The sequence below is a fragment of the Manis javanica genome, chromosome 10 (assembly GCF_040802235.1).
Source record: "Manis javanica isolate MJ-LG chromosome 10, MJ_LKY, whole genome shotgun sequence".
NCBI classification, from domain to species: domain Eukaryota; kingdom Metazoa; phylum Chordata; class Mammalia; order Pholidota; family Manidae; genus Manis; species Manis javanica.
This window is the reverse complement of record NC_133165.1, coordinates 106,748,961-106,770,259: the sequence shown is the minus strand read 5'-3', so window position 1 is coordinate 106,770,259 and position 21,299 is coordinate 106,748,961. Positions and strand designations below refer to the sequence as shown.

The 21,299-nt window shown below is 41.0% G+C and overlaps 1 long non-coding RNA gene across 1 annotated transcript in view; it reads left to right on the top strand.

The window, feature by feature from the left end:
* The window catches only part of LOC118970361 (uncharacterized), a 47,949-nt gene extending 27,289 nt beyond the window's left edge, over positions 1 to 20,660 (top strand). The window contains exons 2-4 of the long non-coding RNA XR_005058283.2: positions 18,053 to 18,139; positions 18,451 to 18,611; positions 20,072 to 20,660. This is a non-coding gene — a long non-coding RNA (uncharacterized lncRNA). The remainder of the gene's footprint in view (positions 1 to 18,052; positions 18,140 to 18,450; positions 18,612 to 20,071) is intronic.
* Positions 20,661 to 21,299: the final 639 nt, after the last annotated feature.

The window sequence follows — 21,299 nt, the reverse complement described above, 5'->3', positions numbered from 1 at the left end:
TATTTGCCAAAGCATGTGCTTCTCAAACAAGAAAGGCAGGTGGGATGGGGGTACAAGACAGGGAAAGAGGTGGAGGGAGAGGTAAGCAAAGATCAGATGGGGAAGAGCCGGAGCACCACACACAGATGTGCAGATTTTACTCTGCAGATAACTGGGAGCCACAGAAGAAATCTACACAGAGAAAAAGGACATCACCCAGTTTGCATTTTAGAGAGAGAAGAACATTTAGGAGGGACCCCATCCATCCAGACAAAAGATGGTAAGCTGTTCAAAAGAATGGTAGCTGCGGTAACAGAGATTTGGGAGAGCTTCAGGAGGTGTGCTTGATGGTCCTGATGAATAATTTGCACACTGGGATGAGAAGATGAGGTTCGCACCCCAGCTTCTGCCATGGCTGTATCTCTCATCTCATTTAACCCCACATCACCTTTTGAATTAGGTACCAACATTCCTGTTTTTCAGATGAGGACATTGTGGCCCGGAGAAGATAAGTGGCTTGCTCGAGGTCACACCAAGCGTACGATAGAGGCCGAAAGTCTGTCCTTTTCCAAAGCCCAGGATCTTGCTGCAACCCTACATGGCCTCTGACCCTAGGCTAGGGAATGTTTCTCTATCCTTGGCTCTACTTGTTTGTCAGACATTAAATATGGGATAACTCATTCATATATAAAACATTTAAATTACTCCCTAATCTGCAGAGCATTTTATAATCTGAATTCTTCGCTTGACTCTCACATTGTTCCCTTTTGGGTAATCCCATGTTGCAGACGGATCCCAGGATCCCAGTCTATGAACTCTCGTGCCTTTAATGCTAAGGAATTAAGGGCCAGAGAATTCAGTAAGTTGCTCAAGATGCTACTGTCAATAACAAGCAGAACTTAGGTGTGAACTCAGGTCTGTCTGACTCCACGTTCTTGCTCTTAATTGCTGTGCTCTCCAATTTGCCAGATTATGGGATTGGGTCCCACCTGCAGTGGGGAGAACCAGGGGAAGACATGACAAGGGAGCCATTACTTTTTTTATTCCCCATTACCCTTTACACCTCCCCATCTTAATTCTTCAATTGCAAAATACAAAGGAGAATAGACCTTGCTTCGCAGGGACATTGTAAATGTTAAATGAGGTAATCCATGCTATCATCTCATGTACACAGTAGGTGTGTGATGAAAGGAGACACTACCTTTTATAACTCAAGTACTATCTGTCCCTTAGACTGTACAGGCTGGCTTTGCTCTGGCTTTGGGCCAACCTTCCTGCCAAGGTCGACCCTTCACTCACTCCCATACCAAACTCAACGGTACTGTCTTTTTTGCTGTTTTGGTAAATTGTTTTGTGAGGAGATAGTAAAAAGAGGGTACAATATGCCTGGCAACCAGCTCAGAGTCTCCCACGGACATATGTAAGAAGCAAACTGACTGGGATGGGCCAAGAATCCATGTCTGCTCACAAATGAAGGTGGAATATTACTCAGCTTTAAAATAGAAGGAAATCCTGTCATATGCTACACCATAGAGAACCTTCAGGACATCATGATCATTAAAATGAGCTGGTCATGGAAAGGCAAATGCTACTACCTGATTCCACTTAGAGGAGGTATCTGAAGAGGTCAAACTCATAGAAGCAGAAAGTAGAATGATGGTCGGAGCTGGGGGGAGGGCAAGGGGAAATGGTTCAGTGTGTACCGTTTCTATCATGCAAGACGAGAATGTTCTATAGGTCTGCTGTACAACAATGTGCATGCATTTGCTAAGAGAGTAGAGTTTGGGTTTTGTGTTTTTCACCACTACAGAATGGAGGGAAGGGGTTGGAAGAGGAATAAAGGAAGGAAGGAGGGAAAGGAGAGAGGATTCTTCCCCAGGGCTTTCAGAAGGAACATCCCTGCTAACACGTTGACTTCAGACTTCCAGCCTTCAGAACTCTTAGAGAACACGTTTCTGTATTTGGTGAAGCCACCCAGTATGTGGCCATTTGTTACAGCAGTCCTAGGAAACTAACATAAGACAGAAACACCAAGCTCAGCAATTAGAAAAACTAATGCCCAAGGACTTACAAAGGCCAAAATATGAAATACTAAAAAGGAAAAAGACTTTAAAAGAAAGAAAAGTAGTTGTCTTCCTAAGGATAAGGGGAGATATCCATAAAATAAGAATAGGCTCTTAGGAAGTAAGGCCAACTGGCCAACAGGATGGACACCCATAGAGAGACGTGTTCCACGCTGGTAGACTGAGCCTGGGAATTGTTCCAGAAGGCTGGGCAAAAGAATAAAGAGGTAGAAATTAAGGTATAAAAAATAACGTGAAAAGCACAAAATCTGCAAATAGGAATTCTAGGAGAGCGAATGGAGAAAATAATAAAATGAGTGAGAAGACATTTCCCAGAGTTAAAGAAACATACAAGAGTCAGCCTCAAAGGGCACAAGAATGATGAGCAGTGAGCATGAAAAAGGAAATATTTTGATGTTACAAGTCTGAGCACCTGGCACACAAGGTGTTCAGAGAGAGTAGTGGGGCTCCCCACCTTTACCCTGACATTTATACGAAGCTGTCACTATACAGAGGCGGTCAGTCTCCGCGCTCTCCCTTCTCCAATGGAACACCTCCATTATCTGAAATGCAATAAAGGCATCAGCTCAGAATTCATCCTTGATGCTGGGCCAGTATTTGTGGTGTATGGAATTGGAAGTGCCCATTTCAGAAAAGGCCTGCGGTGTTAATTAGAGTTTGTTAGTCTCAGGAGTGTGTGTTCATCAAAAGTTCATCCAGTTTGACACAGTCTTGGCCTGTGACAGGCTGACGCTTTAATCCCTGCCAAATTAGAGGGGAAATCAAGATAAGGAACCATCTCTGAGATCCTTTATTGCATATAAAATGTGCAAAATGCTGAAAAAAAATCTCGTGTAACAATCTTCTAGGATAATATTTGAATGTGTTTATTGGAGACATTGACATTTAAGAGAGGAGATTATTGTTCATAAAGTAAAGTGGATTGGGGATTATGAGAATCTGGAACCAGAGAGCAAAAATAAAGAGCTACATAAACCAGTCAATTTTTAAAATTAAAACAACATTAATTCAGGATGTGAGATATCCATTTCATAAGTATGGTCAGAGCTGGCACTTTGTGAAGTTCAGTGTCTCTTGAGGAATCAAGAGTTCACAGGGTTATTTTGTTAATCAACTCTTAGGAGGCAAAATTGGATGAAAACATTTTGGTAGTAAATGAAACATATTTAATTTGGTGTCTCACTCTGTGTCATTCTGTCATTAGAGGAACCCGTATCAAAATTTACAACAGTAGTTTTCCATCAATAATTGTTTGACAGTTACTATTCTCCTGGGTGTACCTATAAAATGTATAATTAGGAAGACTTGGCAGATGGACATATTGATCAATAACACAGTCGGTTTTCTATTACGGAAATAAATTGATACTTGCACTATCAATTTCCAGGGAATAAAAATATTTCTTTCAGTACCTCCGAACAACACTATTTATTTCCAACAAGAAGGTAACTAAGAAGAAGTACAAAATGTTAGACAAATTAGAGAAGGCGTTCACCACTCCTTTCAACTATCCTCCATTTTTAACATCCCTAGATGTCAGGTTTGCTTAGCAACTTCCTAGCAAGAGATTTGTTTTCAGATTTCTGCCTTACGTCAGGAGAACTGGATCCAATGCTTACCTTACTGTTCATCCAACCAGGGTTCGTGTTATTGGAGATGGAGTTGGCAGGGGTGTAAAGTGTGATACAGAGAAAAACACATATGGAGCACAGATGTGGGGCTCAGACAGATCTGCATATAAATTTTAGCCCTGAACTTGAACACATGGCTGACTTTCTCTGAACCTTATATTCACTTATAAATTGGAATCAACTAGATCTAAATTCAAATCCTTTCCCTTCTGCTTGCTCACTAGCTGGGTCACTTGAACTGGACTTCTCTTAGTCTTGCTTCCCTCAGTGAACAACTGTGAGAGGGAAATGAGGTGAAGGAATACATATCACAGCACCAAGGGCACACTTCACAAATTTTAGCTCCTTTCCTCTCCCCTATGGTATGTTACATGGACAATGTCCAAGCAAGACACCAGGGTACAGAAGTTTGAGGTCTGGATATGCAAATGATTCAGTCCTTTTAAATGTCATTTCTTCTAAACAGATAAATTTACACCCAAATAGGAAATCACACTGTTATACCAGCTTGCCCTCTCAATTGCTTAGGGCATCTACTGGATTAAGTCAATCTCAGATATTTGTTAAGAAGCAATGGACAAGGCTTGAGAGTCAATAGTAAAAAGACCATGACATGATTTTCAGCGTCAAGAAGGTTCAATCTGACGAGGAAGTCCCCACTCAGAATGAGAACCCCTGGCCTGACAATAATTCTAATGTCTCCTAGGGTTAAGGGGAGCCCAGACCGTCAGGATCTCAGGAGTTCTCACCACTACCAAATTTCTGCTCTAGTCTATCAGAGGAACATTGTATTGGAGTGCTCTATTTCCTGCAGTCTCCCTTTCCCACTAGGCATCTAGCCAGCCCCAGGAGGGAGTGGTAAGTCCTGTTTTAATTACTGATAGTCTCATCACCTCCACCGTCCACCTCAAGGTGAGATATTGTGTGCTCTCTTCAATTGCAGCTATTTGATATTGAAGAATGTTCAGAATCAGAATAAAGTTTGGCCACGTCCTTGGGCCTTGGTTCTCAGAAATCACCTCAAGATGGTCAAGGATGGTACAAGGAAGGCCAGGAAAAGAAAAGGTTTGCTTGTTTGAGAGGGGTGGAAGAAGGGGGGATCAAGAGTTCTGTTTTGCATACGTTAAGTTTTCATCCCTATTCAACATTCAGGTGTTGATGTTGAGTCGAATTTTGCATACAAATCAGGAACTCAGCGGAGATGTCTGAAATAGTGAACTGATGTTATAAACTGGGAAATCGTTATTATATGCAAGTAAGTAGAATTATGGAACTACTACACATTTCTGAGAGCAAGAGTGTAGAGACAAAAAAGTAACAAACCCAGGCGAAGGCCTTTTAGACAGGGAGGGTTAAAGAATCAACAGAACCTTCATGGATGCAGAAGGAGAAATGCCTCCAGGGAGGTTCAAGCATGCGAACAAAAATACTGCAGGACAAATTACGGTGTCTTGTCTGTGTGGTGGCTAGTGAAGATGCTACTCACTGAGTACTCAGTTTCCTCTGGGACCCCTGGTGTCCCCAGACCCTTTGAGGGCTCTGCTTGGGGTCCGAAGGAAGCCCAGTCATGTGTGTCTCTAATCCCCCATCGCTGTTTCAATCATAACAGCTCCTTCCAGTCTCTTTTTTTAAATGTAATATTCACTGTAAAGACAGAACAATACTTTTTAAAGATGCTGATTTCATGACAAGATCACAGGTCCTAGAATCTCAAGAAATGTCTTATAATCCCTATTCTGGCCCTTACATACTTTGTGACCTCAATCAAGCTTCTTTTTCTATAGAAAGAGGCTAATGCACTTCCAACTTGGTGAATTTGTTGGGAGAATTAAGTAAGAAAATATGCATAAAGTACCTAACGGAACATCTAACACCTAGTAGGTCCTCCATTGGTTTCCTTCCTTTCTTGAGGGAGGGCTGACCTGGGAGAATTCATTCCAGACACAGCATTCTCCAGGATTCTCTGGCAGGGCTAGCCTGTCTCAGACACATTTTCATCTCTTTGAGAGGGTCTCTTCTCCTAACCCCACCTTGGACAACCCTGCACATGCAAACATACCCGTACACGTGTGAACACGCACATATTCACAATTGCTTTTCCTTTCATTTCTCAGCAATTTTAGATCTTTGCTTTATTCAAGCCTCAACTACTCAGGCTCTGTCCCACTCCTGCAAATTCCCATGTCAGCTGTGCTGGATCGAGGCTTCCCTAGGGTCCAGTGGGATCCCTGGTGCCCTACAAAGCCACCTAGGTCCTCTTTGGAAACCTGCCCCTCTTAGGAGCCAGGCTGGAATGAGAGGCTTCCAGAGTTCATGAGCCCACTTTATTTCACTGAGGACCAGAACCAATGATGCCCAGAAAGGAAGCTAGGGGTCTAGACAAGGAGAAAGAGAGACATTTTAAAGGCTCAGTAGAAAAGCTATAAATTGCTGCTTCCTTCCCAGGGTAGAATCTAATTTCCAAAGACAGTGGTAACATTCTTTCCCATCCCACATGCTCTCCACAATGTGACCTTGACCTCCTCCCCAAGATGTGGGATCCGACTGTCCTTTCCTTGAAATCTGAGCAGATCTCATGACTTGCTTATAACCAGTAGAATGCAGCAGAAATGACTTGGTGACTTGTAAGACGAGGTCAGCCCAACCAGCTCCCACATGGCTTTCACGGAGTGCTCGCTGTGGGCATACTCCCTCTGTGAAATCAGTCACCATGCCACATGGAGAGGCCACATGGAGATGCTCTGAATGAGTCATCCCAGCCCCAGCACCAGGTGATACCTCCGGATGACCCCTGCTCCCAGGTGTCCGAGTCGCCACCAGCCATTTGTTTCCCCAGGTGAATCCCCAGACATTGCAGAACAGACAAAAGCCATCCCTTTTGCTTCCTGTCTGAATTCTCGACCTACATCATCTGTGAATTGAGCAAAATGGCCATCATTTTACATCACTCAGTGTGGGGTTGTCACACAGGATTAGTGACAGGAACGCTCCCCAAAGCATATAGCAAGTAAGTGTGCACACATCTCACCCATGGTGGGAAATGGGGTGAAAGTTAAAGAGGAAAGATTGACTTGACTCACTAACTTGTTCTATGTCCCAGTTTCCCGATCTGTCGAGTGATAGGAAGGTGGGACTGTGCTCCCGAATGCCCTTTGTGCCGTCTTCCCTTGTTCCCTTCTGTGAAAGCCTCTGAGTTGCATGTGACTGACAACTCTCCAGCAGCCGTTGCATTTTAGACAGCATCAAAGCCTAAAGGGAGAGGAAGAGAGCTTCAGTGGAGGAATTTCAGAGCCACTGGTTATTCTTTTTAGGGAATGGAGGAAAAGTGGTTATCCTGAGTCTTGACATTTTAACAGTACAGTTGACCCTTGAACAAATACCACAGGGGCTAAGGGCACCAACCCCATGGGCAGTTGAAAATCATCATATAAACTTTGACTCCCCCAAAACTTAACTCCTAATAGTCTACTGTTAGCTGAAATCCTGACCGATAACATAAACAGTTAAGCAGGTGGTTAACACATATTTTGTAGGTTATATACTGTATTCTCACAATAAAGTAAGCTTGAAAAAAGAAACCATTTTCAAATTGTTGCTAATCTTCAAAACACGTTCCAATATAGTTGTTGAAAAAAATCCTTGGATAGGTTCAAACCCATGCTGTTCAAGGGCCTACAGTATTTGTGTATCATTACATTCTTGCCAGTGGTTGTTGTTAACACATCACGGCTACCATGTGTTGCTGCTCATTCTTTGCTGAGATAATGAGTTAATTCTTCTAGACACTGAACATTCATTACCCTGTTTAACCCTCCCAGCAGGAACCCCCACTGCAACCCCATAAGCAGCTGTACCTGCCCTGAGGTCACCTTAGAGAACACAGTATACCTGTTGTGAGCATACCTGAGAATTCTACACTAAATGTTGACCTGTCCAGCCTGAGGTTTTCAGACCTCACTTTAGTGAAACACTTAGGTTTGATTCTCTGAATCAAAGTGCTCCTCTGATAACACTGAACAATGTTCATTTCTTCATTTGCAAGGGAAATACACGAATGATGAGAATTTTCAATTTTCCTTCCACAATTTGTTTTTAAACCTTTGGTGTTCACCACCACTTGGTGACTAGGAAAATCATTTCTGGCTCAAAGAAGAGGAAAATACTGGAGCAATCATGAAAATGGGCTCTCAAATTAGACCTGGGTTCAAATAGTGAACAAAATGAATCAGCCGCTTACTGCTGTGACCTTGGGCAGTCACAGTTCTAAGGCTTAATCCTGTCACCTACAACACAGAGGTAACTCAACTCCTCCCCCCCGTAGGGTTGCATTGGGATTAAATAAGATAATGCGTTAGGTAAAGTGGCTAGCATGTGCAAATAGTTAATAAAAGTTTGCTGCTCTTAATAAAACAGTCTTATGTCATTGCGGCAAATTCAAGAGAGAAGGCAATTTTCAAGGTGATTTTGGTTTGCTAGAGAAAGTCTTAGAGAAAAGAGAAGGTGTGTGTGCACGTGCCTGCACATCTGAGCTTTGCAAATTAGATAAATTCTTACAATAAAATTTCCAGATTAGTTGTTTGCTCTTTCACTCTTCTTTTCTGGCATAAAAATGCCCTAGAGAAAAATAATGTACTGAGGCAGAAAAACACAGCCTTTGGGGTAAAACAAAAATGGATTCTAATCCTCAATTAGTTTAGTTATCTGTCTGAACCTTAGTGCAGACATGTATTAAATCTTCAGTAAACATTTGTGGAACAAAATTCTAAAAATTATCATACTAATATCTACCTTTCCCTTTTTTAAGATTAAATGAGGTATAAAGTGAAAGTGCCTAGCTCACAGTTGCTAGTTGGCAAATGTTCGTTTTCTTTATCTGTACACTTTTTTAAGTGTCTGGCATTTTTTATGAGGAAACTCTAAATTTGATTAGTTCTTTCCATTCTGATGTACTTTAATTCTTCTGTCCATCACGCAGATAATGGTATTGCAGCTACTGAGCTGGTTTTACAGAATATAGGCACTCTGTGCTATTCTAGAAATTCTCTAACAACATGCTGTGTGGATAAAGTAGTGGTGATTCTCCAAGGAACTCAAGAAGCTGCACATGGATTAATCCTCATCCTTGGGGAGATAGTGGGAAACACATAATTTTTCATTTAACTTCAGAGCTGAGTTAGCTTTTATCATGGACACACACACACACACACACACACACACACTGAATACAGTGTCTCCAACTAACCATGAAGTCTGAGATAGTCATGGAATCATTAGACAACCTTCCTCTGGAGATAAATTTGATCTTTGTAACTTCCTCAAAGAAGATCATTTGTTTCATCTTTAAAATTAAGGAGCAGGGGAAGTTTCTGGTGATTCTTTTTTAATGCTCAGCAATTTCTACTCTTCCACTTAGAAGCAACTAAATTCACATCACATGACTCACCTTCCTGCCATAAATCTGGGGATCAATCTAAAAGCCCCATTCTGCCAGCCATTTCCTAGGTAACCAGCCCCAAGTGACTTTAATGGACAGCCCATAATAGTCGGAAACCAGTAAGAGAAAGGAAAAACCTGTCATTTTGTACTTTTTTCTCAATATGTTTAAATAATTAAAAACACCATCGAGAAACATCCATAGATGAAATATGCAAAATATGATGGCATAGTGCTTTCTCTACTTTCATTGATTCACTCGGGAAAGGAAAGAACCATTTACTCAAGGCTTCACTTGTCCTAAAGAAATTTCTTCCAACCTCTGAAATGAAGTTAGAGATATCAGGTCAGATTTTGTTGAGTGGATGAGTTACAAATAGGTGGGAGCTAAATATTGGCAGCAGTAATGACCTCTAAGCTTCCTTTTAATCTGGAAATATCATAAACTGACTCTTTTTGGAATATACCTTGGATTACATTTAGTAAATCAAAAAAAAAAGCAGATCCTTCCATCTTACCCAAGCCTTCAGATGACTTCGACATCTTCACTGTAATACCATGAGATACTTTGTAATATCAGCGGCACCAACTAAGCCATTCCTGGGAGTTCCTAACCCCCAGCACCTGAGATGAGAAATTTGTCGCTGTAAACTACTAAATTGTAGGGTAATTTGTTACACAGCAATAGACATATTCCTAAGTGAAAATCAAGTGGCACAACATTATGCAGACTATGATTCCTTTTCTTTCCAATATATCTATGCAAATGTAGAAAAAAAATCACAGATACTGCTATCTTTAGGTGGAAAAATTATTTGCATTTTTTTCCTTTTAACTTCTCTTTATTATCCCACTTTTCTACAATGAATTTCTTGTTTCTGTAATAAAAAAATGAAAATTAAAAAAGCGTAGTAATTCAAGGAACCTTAAAGGTTAAAGCATCCATGTGGGAGTCAGTCCTCAGTGAACCCTGGATCCTACATATACCAGTGCTTGACCTTTAGAAAGGATACATAATCTTTCTGAGCCCCTGTTTTTTGTTTTTTGTTTTTCATTTGTAAAATGGGGGTCATGAAAATAGGCTGTATCTCATTGGGTCACTGGGATGCTTAAATCAGATAATGAAGGGAAAGCCCCTAGCACAAAGCTGGTCACATAATAAGCACTGAATAAAGGTTATAAATAAATAACAAAAAAATCACCTTCTAGTGCATAAGAATATGACACTTTCTGAGTGTCAGGCACCAGGTTAAGGTATTTATGCACATGAAAATACCAGAGCAATAAAGAATTAAGTGGTTCTTGAGTTAAAAGAAAGAAAACCATTAACTCTGGGATATCATGAACATCATAAAATACAGCATCATAAAGAGCAGAAATATTGAGCACCCTCTGTGTGCAAAACAAGTAGTAGGTGGAGAGCCCCTGAGTTTCAGAATCATGTAGAAGTATGTGCAAATCCTGTTTTTCCCTTAGCTGTGTGACCATGAGAAAACAACTGACACTGTCATCTTCAAAATGCGTTAAGTCCATCAGGGCCACGGCTGCAATCCACATAAGCAGACTCAGTAACCTTAATCAAAAAAGCAATTCATTGGAAGTACTTGGGACACTTATAGAGTCAGTGAGACTAAAAGACCAGGGTGGAAAACTGATACAGGTCTGGGAAGGTTCCAGACAGCTGGGCAGAGGAAGTCATGGAAAGAGCATGCAGCAGCAATGGTCTGGTTAGAGGCCATCAATGCTACTGCTGTGAATAGGACCTCTAGCTGGCCCCATGTTCTTAGGTCCCTGGCTCAAGATGCAAAGTCCTCAGTGGTGACCACTGCATCACTCACATGTGGCTGCTGGCTCTGCCAGTAAAAAAGAAGCCTTTCCAGCCTCCAGCTTTGGAGGGGTGCCATCTCTACAATAACCATGCATATCAAGCTATTCCAGAAAAGGGCAACGGGCAGCAAAATGGCAAATGTCCACCCTTATAGGGCTGAGGATATGAAATAGAACAACCATGTTGTGAAGGCGAAAGAACTAAACTTTTTGAAGTGCATATCACGATGCCTGGCACACGACTGGCACTCAAAAACTGAAAGCTATTATTAGATGTCCAAAATATAGCCTCTGGAACAGAGCATACTTTAATTGACCATATATTCCATGCCTGGCCCTGTGCGAGGCTGAAGACAGACTTGGGGTAATACAGCTTAATATAGCGTTACATCTGCTTATAACGAGATTACAGTGTAACGGGGAAGGCAGAGAAGTCAAAAATAATAATAGTAATTTGAAATAGCCATGATGAGGGCCATATGCTCTGGGTAGGAGTAAAGTACTCTGGATTCTCAGAGAAGGGAATTATTCATTCTGTCTTGGGTGGCTGGAGAAAGTGGAAAGAAAAAGGAATTTCTCACTGAAATGGTGCAACTGAGCCTGGAAGGTGTTCTTTCCATCTGTTCTGATTCTGCACATTCTTTAAGTGGCTGCTTCTAATGAAACAGCCTTGTTACTTAATCCAAAATGTAGATGGAAGGATTCAAATAAGGAAAGTTCTGGATGGAATTTCCAGGTGGGCAAGTAGATGCCAAAGTCATTCTTACATTCATTCTTATTCTTCATTATTTGCCATTGTGATCCCTACGTCATGCCTAGGAGAACAGCTTTCTTCCCTGATTAATGATCTGACACAAAGGAAAGGTTCTTCTCTCATTTATTCATTATTTCAATAGACAGCCAACACTTACTGAGCAGGTGATCCAGGCAATACTTTTCAGTGGCTAAACACTTGGCTTATGGAATCAAGCAGATCTGGTATACATCCTATGCTTGATTTACTCTCCAGGTAAACTTGGCCAACTCCGTGAAGCCGTGTACAAACCAGGGATGAACCAGGTAACACAATTCTCATAGCAGGATACAGATATTGCAGGATAACAGATGTCCAATAAATGTTAGCTGTATAATTAGCGTAAGTGGAGCGTGTGTTAACTATTAGAGTACTCAATATGGAACGTGCATCATTAGCAAAGAGAAAACAGGTTGGGATTTTCAAAAGCTTCTGTTAAATATTAGAAGAGCAAAGTAAGAAAATAAAGAAAATTCAAGAAACATCAGCGTTTGAACAAAAACAAGGGCAAATTTCTGGTTCTTCCATCACTAGCTTACACCATTCCACTGTTTTCAGGACTTACAGTAGTGGCTGGCACCAGGCAAGTGCTCTGTACCTATTTAATAAGTTTTTAAATTAATAACAGCAAAGTTTAGCCCAAGACCATCACCTTGTACAACTGCGGGATGTACCATTTACATATGACAAACAGAGATGACAACATCATGCTTCATAGATCAGTGGTTCTCAAACTTAGCTGGACTTCAGAGTCACCTGGCAACATTTCAAAAAATTCAAGTGCCTGGGTGCCACCCCAAGAGATTCTAATTTAAGCAGTATAGGTTATGGTCTGGGCATCAAAAATTTCTAAAGTCCCCAGGACCAGGTAATGTGCAGTGTAACTTGCAGTCCTCCAAGGGTCCATTGTCCTCTATGTGAGTTTGTATCCTTGGACTGTGCAGTAGGGTGGACCTGTTATTAACAGCTCAAGTCTCATGTTCTCTAAGATGTGAGAGGGGAAAGTGCAGTGGTAATTCACTGCAGTGAGAAAGCAGAGAATGAGGTCAGGTAGACCCAGGTGTGGAACCTTGGACCATTTACCTTGGGGGCCTCAAAATTCAAAGAGCAGTGATACTTAATGTCTGGCAGGAGGGCCAGCCCTGAATAACAGGCGGCTATAACTAAGGCTTTCTTGACTGTCCAACAGTGATCAGTTCTTCGGAAGCCTTTTCTTATGTTCAGTGTAAATGAGGAGTTAGCAAAGTACAAAAACAGTAGGCCACCTGTGTTTATAAATAAAGTTTTATTGGAACACAGCCATGCTCATTCTTTTACTTTGTCGTCTATGGCTGCTTTCACACTACAACAGCTGAGTTGAGTAGCTATAACAGAGACCTTCTAACAAAGACTAAGATAGTTACTAAGTGGATCTTCACAGAAAGTTTGCCTGTCCCTCATCTATCACCAATTAAATACATTTCTGTGCTGTTCATGATGATGAGGATCTATTGTTATTTGAAAAACCCCTCCCCCCACATTAAATTTGAATTATTTGAAGCCGGAACACCTCATTTTTTTGTCTCGTAGTTTTTGTCTAATAATATTATTTCACATTCAATTCATGCTTGCCAAAGAACTTTGATGTGCAAGCTATCATTTCCCACAGAGTCTAGAATAAGTGTTGAGCAAACAGAAGACACTTGAAAAATATTTGACTGATTGATTGCCTTTCTCTGATTTATTTCAAGCTCTAAGCAATTGGGCCAATGGTTATTTTTGTCACTGACGTGATAGGTCACAAAGACCATCACAAATTCCTGTATCAAATGGGGATGGAATATTTCAAACCATTGTATGAAATAGCTTTTTTGTAATATTTCTGGTTGTCACTAGTTTCCATCCATTCCTTTATAAGCATTATGTGACTCTTCCCACAAGAGACAGTGCTGTTTCTGTAGAAAAGAACGATGTTTAGAGTCAGACTTGAGCTAAAATTCTAGCTTGGCTGCTTCCTAGTTTTGAGGCCTTGACCATATGGCTCATGTTTCAAGATCATTTAGAATCCAGACAGGTCAGAAACATGTTCTACCTTTCACTCATAAGTCTGAAGTCTTACTTGTCTATCTAATATCAGCTCAGTAGAAACAGTGGTTTAAAACTTGCCAGTTCCTGGGAAGTCATATTGGTGAAGAGTCTTTTACAATTATAGACAAGGGCACAGACCAACTAAAATCAGGTAAATGCACTAAGAAAAAGCAATGATGAGAAGCAAATGTTCAAGGCAAAAGACAAGAGATGTTGTGAGATACTCATGTCTAACTGTGAAGCCCTGGAGTAGTGTGACATTTCTTATCACTGATTTGACCTACTTACAGTTCTCCTGTGTAATAAGTAACAAAGCACTCAATACTATTAAATATTCTACTTCTGCACAATGTATAATTTTTATGATGCTTTCTAGTCATTTTGTGCTTTTTATCCTATAAATAAGGAGGACCTCTTTACTTTTCATAATTGAATTGACCAGGGAGATTTCAGTATAAAAACAAGCTGAACATGGTCCAACTATTTAGTATTGTAGCTAAATATAAACCTGATGTTGAAGTTTTAAACAGGAGATTTATGTAATTATTTTGAGTTAATTCTGTCTTTATCCCAGGTATTGGATGTTTCTTTGTTGGAATTCTGTATTTATTGGATGCTTTTGTGTTGGATAATTTATAAAAAGCCTCTGGAAGGGATTATGTGGCTGGAAAACAAGGCCAAGTGTGGAAGAGATGTTTTTCACCTACATAGAAAGAAGGCATAATCACTAGCAGCTCTGCTCATTACTGCAGGCAACCAACAGCATGAATGGTCTTCCCTGCAATAACATATTTGGCAGCAAAATTGGTTTTTATATTTACATTTTAATATAGAAGGATCTTATATTATGGGAATTCACTTCAAATTAAATAATGAACCATAAAGACTTAAACTTGAGCACTCTTCAGAATTTTAGTGATGATAAGTCTTGGCTAACATATAACCGTAATCTCTCCATGGCACTTCTCTCATTTGGTCATCACAGTGATTCTGCAAGGTAGACATGGCAGGTATTAAAATTCCTACTGTATAGAGAAGGAAAGTGAGCCTCAGAGAAGGCAAGAGCCTTCCCCATGCATACAAATAGGCTTTCAACCCATATCTGACTTCAGATCCTTTGGGGTTTCCAAGCCGCCATAGATGAGCCATGCGCTGCTCCCCAGGAGAGGGACAAGATTGGTTTTCACAATTGTCCTGTGTTCTCCCTTCCTCCAGAGTCTAGCCAGCTTCTGACTTTTTCTTTGGTTTTTTTGTTTCTCAGTTCTGATCCATACATAATAACTTCCCTCTTTGTGGCCAGATTTCTGGCTCCTTAATTGTTTTAGGGTAACTTTCCAGCCCAACCCAACTCTGTTGCAAGACCCGGATCTATTCTTCTCTGTCCTTGGTAGACAGTGCCTCCTCTAATAAGGTATTTTGGTTGGCAAAGAGCCTCTGCATTCCATTTATTCCAGGATATTCTGTTCAGAGACTAGTGGTGGACGCTAGAGTTCTGTCTAGGGACTAGAGACAAAGAGGAGGTGAAGACTGTGATGGGATATTCTGCATCTGGCAGGCCACTGGAGCCAGTTTTAGTCCCGATGCCTAGAGGAATGAGACAGACAGAACCGTTTTTTGTGAGGAACTTTGTGAGACTCTGAGCAAAATCAAAACTGCTTTGGAGCCTAGTATAGTCATTCATTCAACAAATATTTAATGAGCAACTACTACTATGTGCCAGATACTGTTAATAGGCACTGCAGATACATCAGGGAATGAATCAGGAAAAATTCCTGCTCTCAAAATTTTTATTCTAGTGGGAGATGCAGGCAATAAACATATAAACAAAAATATATATGTTTTAGCCTTCCAGGGCTTGGTCATGGAATATATTTCTATTTATTTAGTTATTTCTCTCAGCAATGTTTTGTAATTTTCAGTGTATAGATCTTGACTTTGTTATATGTAGCTCTAAACATATTGTTTTTTACAGCTGTTGTATACAGAATGTTTTTGTTTCATTTTCCCATTATTTCTTGCCAACATATACAACACAGTTGATTCTTTTATATTAACGTTGCACTACACAACCTTTTTAAATTCACTTACTATTTCCAGTAGCTGTTTTGTAGATTCCTTAGACTTTTCTATGTAAATAATTGTGACATCTGCAAGCAAAGACAGTTTTAATTCTTCCTTTCTGATTCTTATATCTTCTATTTTTTTTATCTTGCCTTATTTCAAAAGCTAAGATGCCCAGTAAAATACTAAATAGAGTGGTGACAGTGAACATTCTTGCCTATTCTTGATCTTGACAGAAGAATTCAGTATTTCATTATTAATAATGATGTAAATTTTTTATAGATATGCTTTAACAAATTGAGCAAGTTTCCCTTCTATTCCCAGTTTGCAGAGCAATTTTATCATGATAGGTGTTGACTTTTGTCAAATGTGCTTTTGCATCTATTGAAATATTCATATGGCTTTTCTTCATTCTGTTAATACTATAAATTATACTGAATTTTTAAGCACAGATATATAAAAACATTGCAGAAGAAATACTGCTTAGAAAAATAAACAAGATAAAGGGAATAACAGCAGTGGAAAGTAGTGTTTCAAACAATGGACAAGGAAGACCTGTCTAGGGAGATAACATTTGAGCCAAGATTTAGATGAGGTGAAGGAGAGAGCAACGCAGAAGTATGAGAAAATACCATTCCAGGCACCAAATGGTAGAAGGTGATTATGGAGAGAAAACCAGGGCTGATCATAAAAACCCATGGAGGCCACTATAAGAAGTTTGGCATTTTATGCTGAGTACCCTGGGCAATCATGAATAGGTTTTTAGAAAAAGAGCATCATCAACCGAATTATGGTTTTCAAAGATCATTCCAGCTGTTGTGTGGAGAATTGAGTGTGGGTGGCAGGAGTGGAATGGGGACCTCAATCAGGAGATTGTTTTACTACGCCACAAAAGATGATCCTGGATTGGTATGGTAACCGGTGAAGTCAGGAAAAATCACCTATTTTGCATTTGCTATCGGATTGGATCTGAGGCCAAGGGAAAGTGAGGGTTCACAAACTCCTAGGGTTTGGAGCCTGGGAAACTGAGTACATGCCGGTGCCACTTAACTGGCAAGAGAAAAGAGGACTGGCACCTAGCATCAAGAGATCTGCTTTTGCCATTTAGACATTCCCTTCTTCAGGTGAATCCAAAATAGACGGTTGGATGTACGATTCCGGGGCTCAGAGAAGAGGTGAGAATGGAGAAAGATATTGGAAGTCTTAAGAATATAGATAATATTTCATCGTATGGGGCTAGGTGAATTCACAGAGGACACGAGAGTGAACGGAACTGTGTACTGGGACACTGCAACTCGCACAGAGTCAGGAAGAGGAGGAAAATCCATGAAGATGTTGGGAAAGAGCAGCCAGTGGGGTCAAAGGAAAACAGGAGTGGGTGTCTCAGAAGCCAAGCAAAGAAAGAGTTTCGAGAAGGAGGGAGTGATCAACATGTCCAAATGCTCCTGAAAGGCCAAGTGAGATAAAGGTCAACAATTGACCATGGAATTTGTTGGGACATCACCGGTAACCTTGACAAGAACAGTTTCAGGGCAGTGAGGTTGGGCGGATGGGGGAGAACCTAAACGGAATAAGTTGAATAAGAGAGAGATTTAAATGCAGGTAAGTGTGGACAAAGATTTCATAGGTTTTGCTTTCAAGGAAGGCAAAGAAATACCTTAGGCCTGAGATGGAATGTCAAGTCTAAGGAGAGCTTGTCTAGTTTTGTGTAAGTATCGTAGGCATTTCCCACGTGTTTAGAAATGTATGGAAGCGATAGGGGTGGTAGGCAAGTGAGCTGGAAGAACAGAAAGTGGTTATCAAAGAAAGGGTAGGCTGCTTAAAGCAGGATTTCAAGATGGTTCAGCTATTGCCAATGACAAGATTTAAAATATAGTTGTGTGATGCTTGAGATTCAGTGGGGAGAATAAATTACTTGAGTTGAGAAGGGTATGGAAGTGAAGGATGGAGGCCGGCATGTTGGATGCAACTGCTTCCTACATGTTGTGCTGGGAGTCTTTGCACAAGGTTCCTCTCTCAGATACCCGCTGGGTTCACCGCCTATCACAGCGGCTTCCTCTTACAGACCTGCCATCACCGTTTCTCCGCCTTCCCCTGCTATGTTTTTCTATTGTATTTACCATCCACCAACATGTTATGTAAGTATTTGTTATTTGTCGCCCCCACCTCTTCACCAGGGCGAGGACTTGAACTGCTTTGGAAAAGGACTTTATCTTCTGAAGATGTAGCTTCGTGACGGAGGGGCAGTGGGTCTGGAAGAGACGGTGAGAAGCCCTCACGACACATATGTAGCCTCCTGGCCTGGTGCTCCTTGGGTGGCGGGATGCCAACCGGCTATTGAGTGGGCTGCCAGGGAGGTGGAGCTCCCAGAAGTGTCACACACATGGCTGAGGCCAGAGTACACCAACAGTTCCAAAATCTAGCCTCTTTGCTAAACCTTTCCCCATACAAACTCACTTCTTGCCTCCTTTTTTTTAAAAAAAAATGTATGAATTGCCTTATTTTAAAGCTTCCCTATAGCAGGAGTGGTTCTTAACCATGTTGGTTTCAAAGGCTATCTCTGTTTGCACACCAGGACCCCAAACAGGAGTGCCATTTACTAATTTGAACAAAGGTGCCATATGGGGCAAATGGCAGTCCTGGGTCAATAAATGGAAGCAGAACCAGAGCATATACCTGAGAGCAACGGTGTGCTCTTCCACTCTACGCAGTGGCGAGACGTGGACCTCGTTTATGGTAAGAGCTCCAGTGGAACCATAAAGAGACCCATGTATTTGGGTTGTTCTAAGGGGTCTTTGAGAACAGACTTTTTAGCAAGTCTTTCCCCAAAAAGGTGATTTACAGTATTTCATCTTCAATTTTGTGTGGAGTGGGTTGGGGGGAGCCTCTCGGCATCTTTTCTAGCTCTAGTGACATATTTGCTTTTGTGTTTCCCCTCCCTCTGTGAGGGTTAGGATACAGGACTTGGCCAAAAGTAGACACTCAAAAGTACGTTTGTTGAGCAAAACTGTACAACATGCTGTATTTCTACTGCAAAGCTTCAGTTTTAATTCTGAGCTCAGAATTTTAATACTACAAAATCAGAATGGATTCTAAAAATAGCTACTCTATTAAGAGTGCTATATGAATCATTTTATCCTTACAGCATAGTTTATAAGGTAATGTTATTACCTCCCTTTTTTCGAACAGCAATAATAATAAATACATACAAAGTGTTTAATATGTGACAAGCACAATTCTAAGCACTTTTACTTATATTAACTAATGAAATCCTCCTAACAAACCTTTGTGGTGGGTACTATCATTACCCTCATGTTACTGATAGCAAAACTAAGTTAACAGTAATGCATTTAACAAATAAGAGAGCTTGGAATCTCTCAGGTGCCAGGGTTCCTGTGATTAATCAATAAGTTATATTGCCCCTCAAATGCCCTGGCCAAAATCATAAACACCCCAAGATCTTCCAAAATGTCTGTATTGATCTCATCCAAAAACCAATAACATTCTGAACTCTGAATCCCAAAGATTCTGTGTTCTTAGGAGAGGGGAGAGTAACAGGGAAAGTGAGTCTTTGAATGCATTTGATCCCAATGAAGCAATGATGGGAGAAGAAAAAAAATCAAGTTTAGAAATGTTATTTCCATGCGTGACAGCGCCCTTTGAACAATCCATGTGCCACCCTCACAGTAAGCGGTAAAAGCATAGATTTCCCATTTGGTCATTAACACCCATTATCTCACTCCCCCCACAGACTTGCCAAATTTACTTTTAACTGCTCTCAGCACTGAGACAGAAGGGGGGCAGGATAATGAGTCTCTGCAATGTATAATTATTATAAGTGAGCAGAGATAAACTACACCTGTCAAAATAAATGATCAGCATCCTAAATCGCTGGTTTCTGCATTTACTGTTTTGTAAACTAGCGTTATTCACCCTACCTAATTTCTCCCACTGCTATTCCTGAGATTTTTTTTTCTTCCTGATTTGAGCCCCTAGAGTTAGCTCAGAAGGTGTTTGTCACCCCCAGATTCTTCTGAGGATAAGAGAAAAGCTTGAAGTAAATTGTGCCTGCAGGAAATGAATTACTATATAACTAGAGTTCCCTGAAAGGATGTCAGACACGGGCTGGCTCATTGTGACTCCGTCTATCAACATTCAGCCTATCAATAATACCCAGTTTTTGTTCTTTTCCTAAGGTTCTGCTGAAGTGACAAAAAGACAATGGGAACACAGCATAGAAGTCAAGCTAATTTGGGTTGTGACTATATTTAAGGAATGTTCAGCCGACAGTATTTTGGATGCAGAAACACTTATTTCCATAGTCTCCGAAGTTCAAATCCAACTAACAGAACTATGGACTTGTTCCAGGTCTCTGTGTCTATATGAGTGTAAAATAATTGTCAATGTGGTTTTTAATGAGAGTACATTTATGTCTTTTTTCCTGCATATCGTTTTCTTGCTATCTGGGTCTGGGTCAGGATTCTCAGGGTGTGAGCAACAGAAATAAGGAAGAGCTGTATGAGGAGGGCAGTGAGGTCCCTCAGCAAATCAGAAGTAGAACTGAACAATCAGACAGGAAACAGAGCAACTCTGAGCATGTTAGGAAGAGGGACACAGCATTTCCTGGGGCACCAAATCAGATTAATTTTATTAGCACTACCCATTCCTTTGAGAGATGATCTGATTGACCTTGAGAGAGCCATGTGCCCAACTGCAAGGGTGGGTGAGCAGCACACTGTGAAAATGAGCCTATAACCAGAGAAAAGGAAACAAAATAAAAATGCAGTTCCCACCGTGTGTTTGGTTTGTTGCTCCATACAAAAAACCCTTGGCTTTCCAGAATTTAGTCCCTGATTCAACACACACTCTGGCCCAAGACACATATATGTTTTTCTTGGAGTTCTTGGGTGACAAGCAGCTCTCAGAAAGGACAAGGGGTGGCTCGGTACATGAGGCGGTTCAGACAATGCTGAGTCCAAGGGTTTGCCCCTGGCTGGACTGGTCTGGAGATTCAAGGTGCCAGCAGAATGAAGACTGGGGAGCTGGCATTTTACCAAACATCTCTCACACACCCTCGTCCGATGGTGATCTTGTGGTTGGCTTTATCTTTCCAAGGATGTTCTTCAAAACCTGTAACAACCTATGTGGCACACCCCTCCTTTCTCCCAGAACAGATCCAGACCTGCTGTGCCAGGGATTACCCCTCTAATTGCTGGATCGTGGGAAGTCCAAAAGCTGCAGGGAAGAAGCTGGGGTGGCCAGGATATTGGCAGGGGTGCTCAGGGGTCTCAGCATAGCAGCTGTTTACTGACTAGTGCAGAACATTTCCATATTTCAACCATCCGTAGGGCTGTGCTGGTATATTTCTGACATCAGTCCTGTATATACAGCCTTGGAAAACTTCAGCCTGTGGGTCTTTGGGTT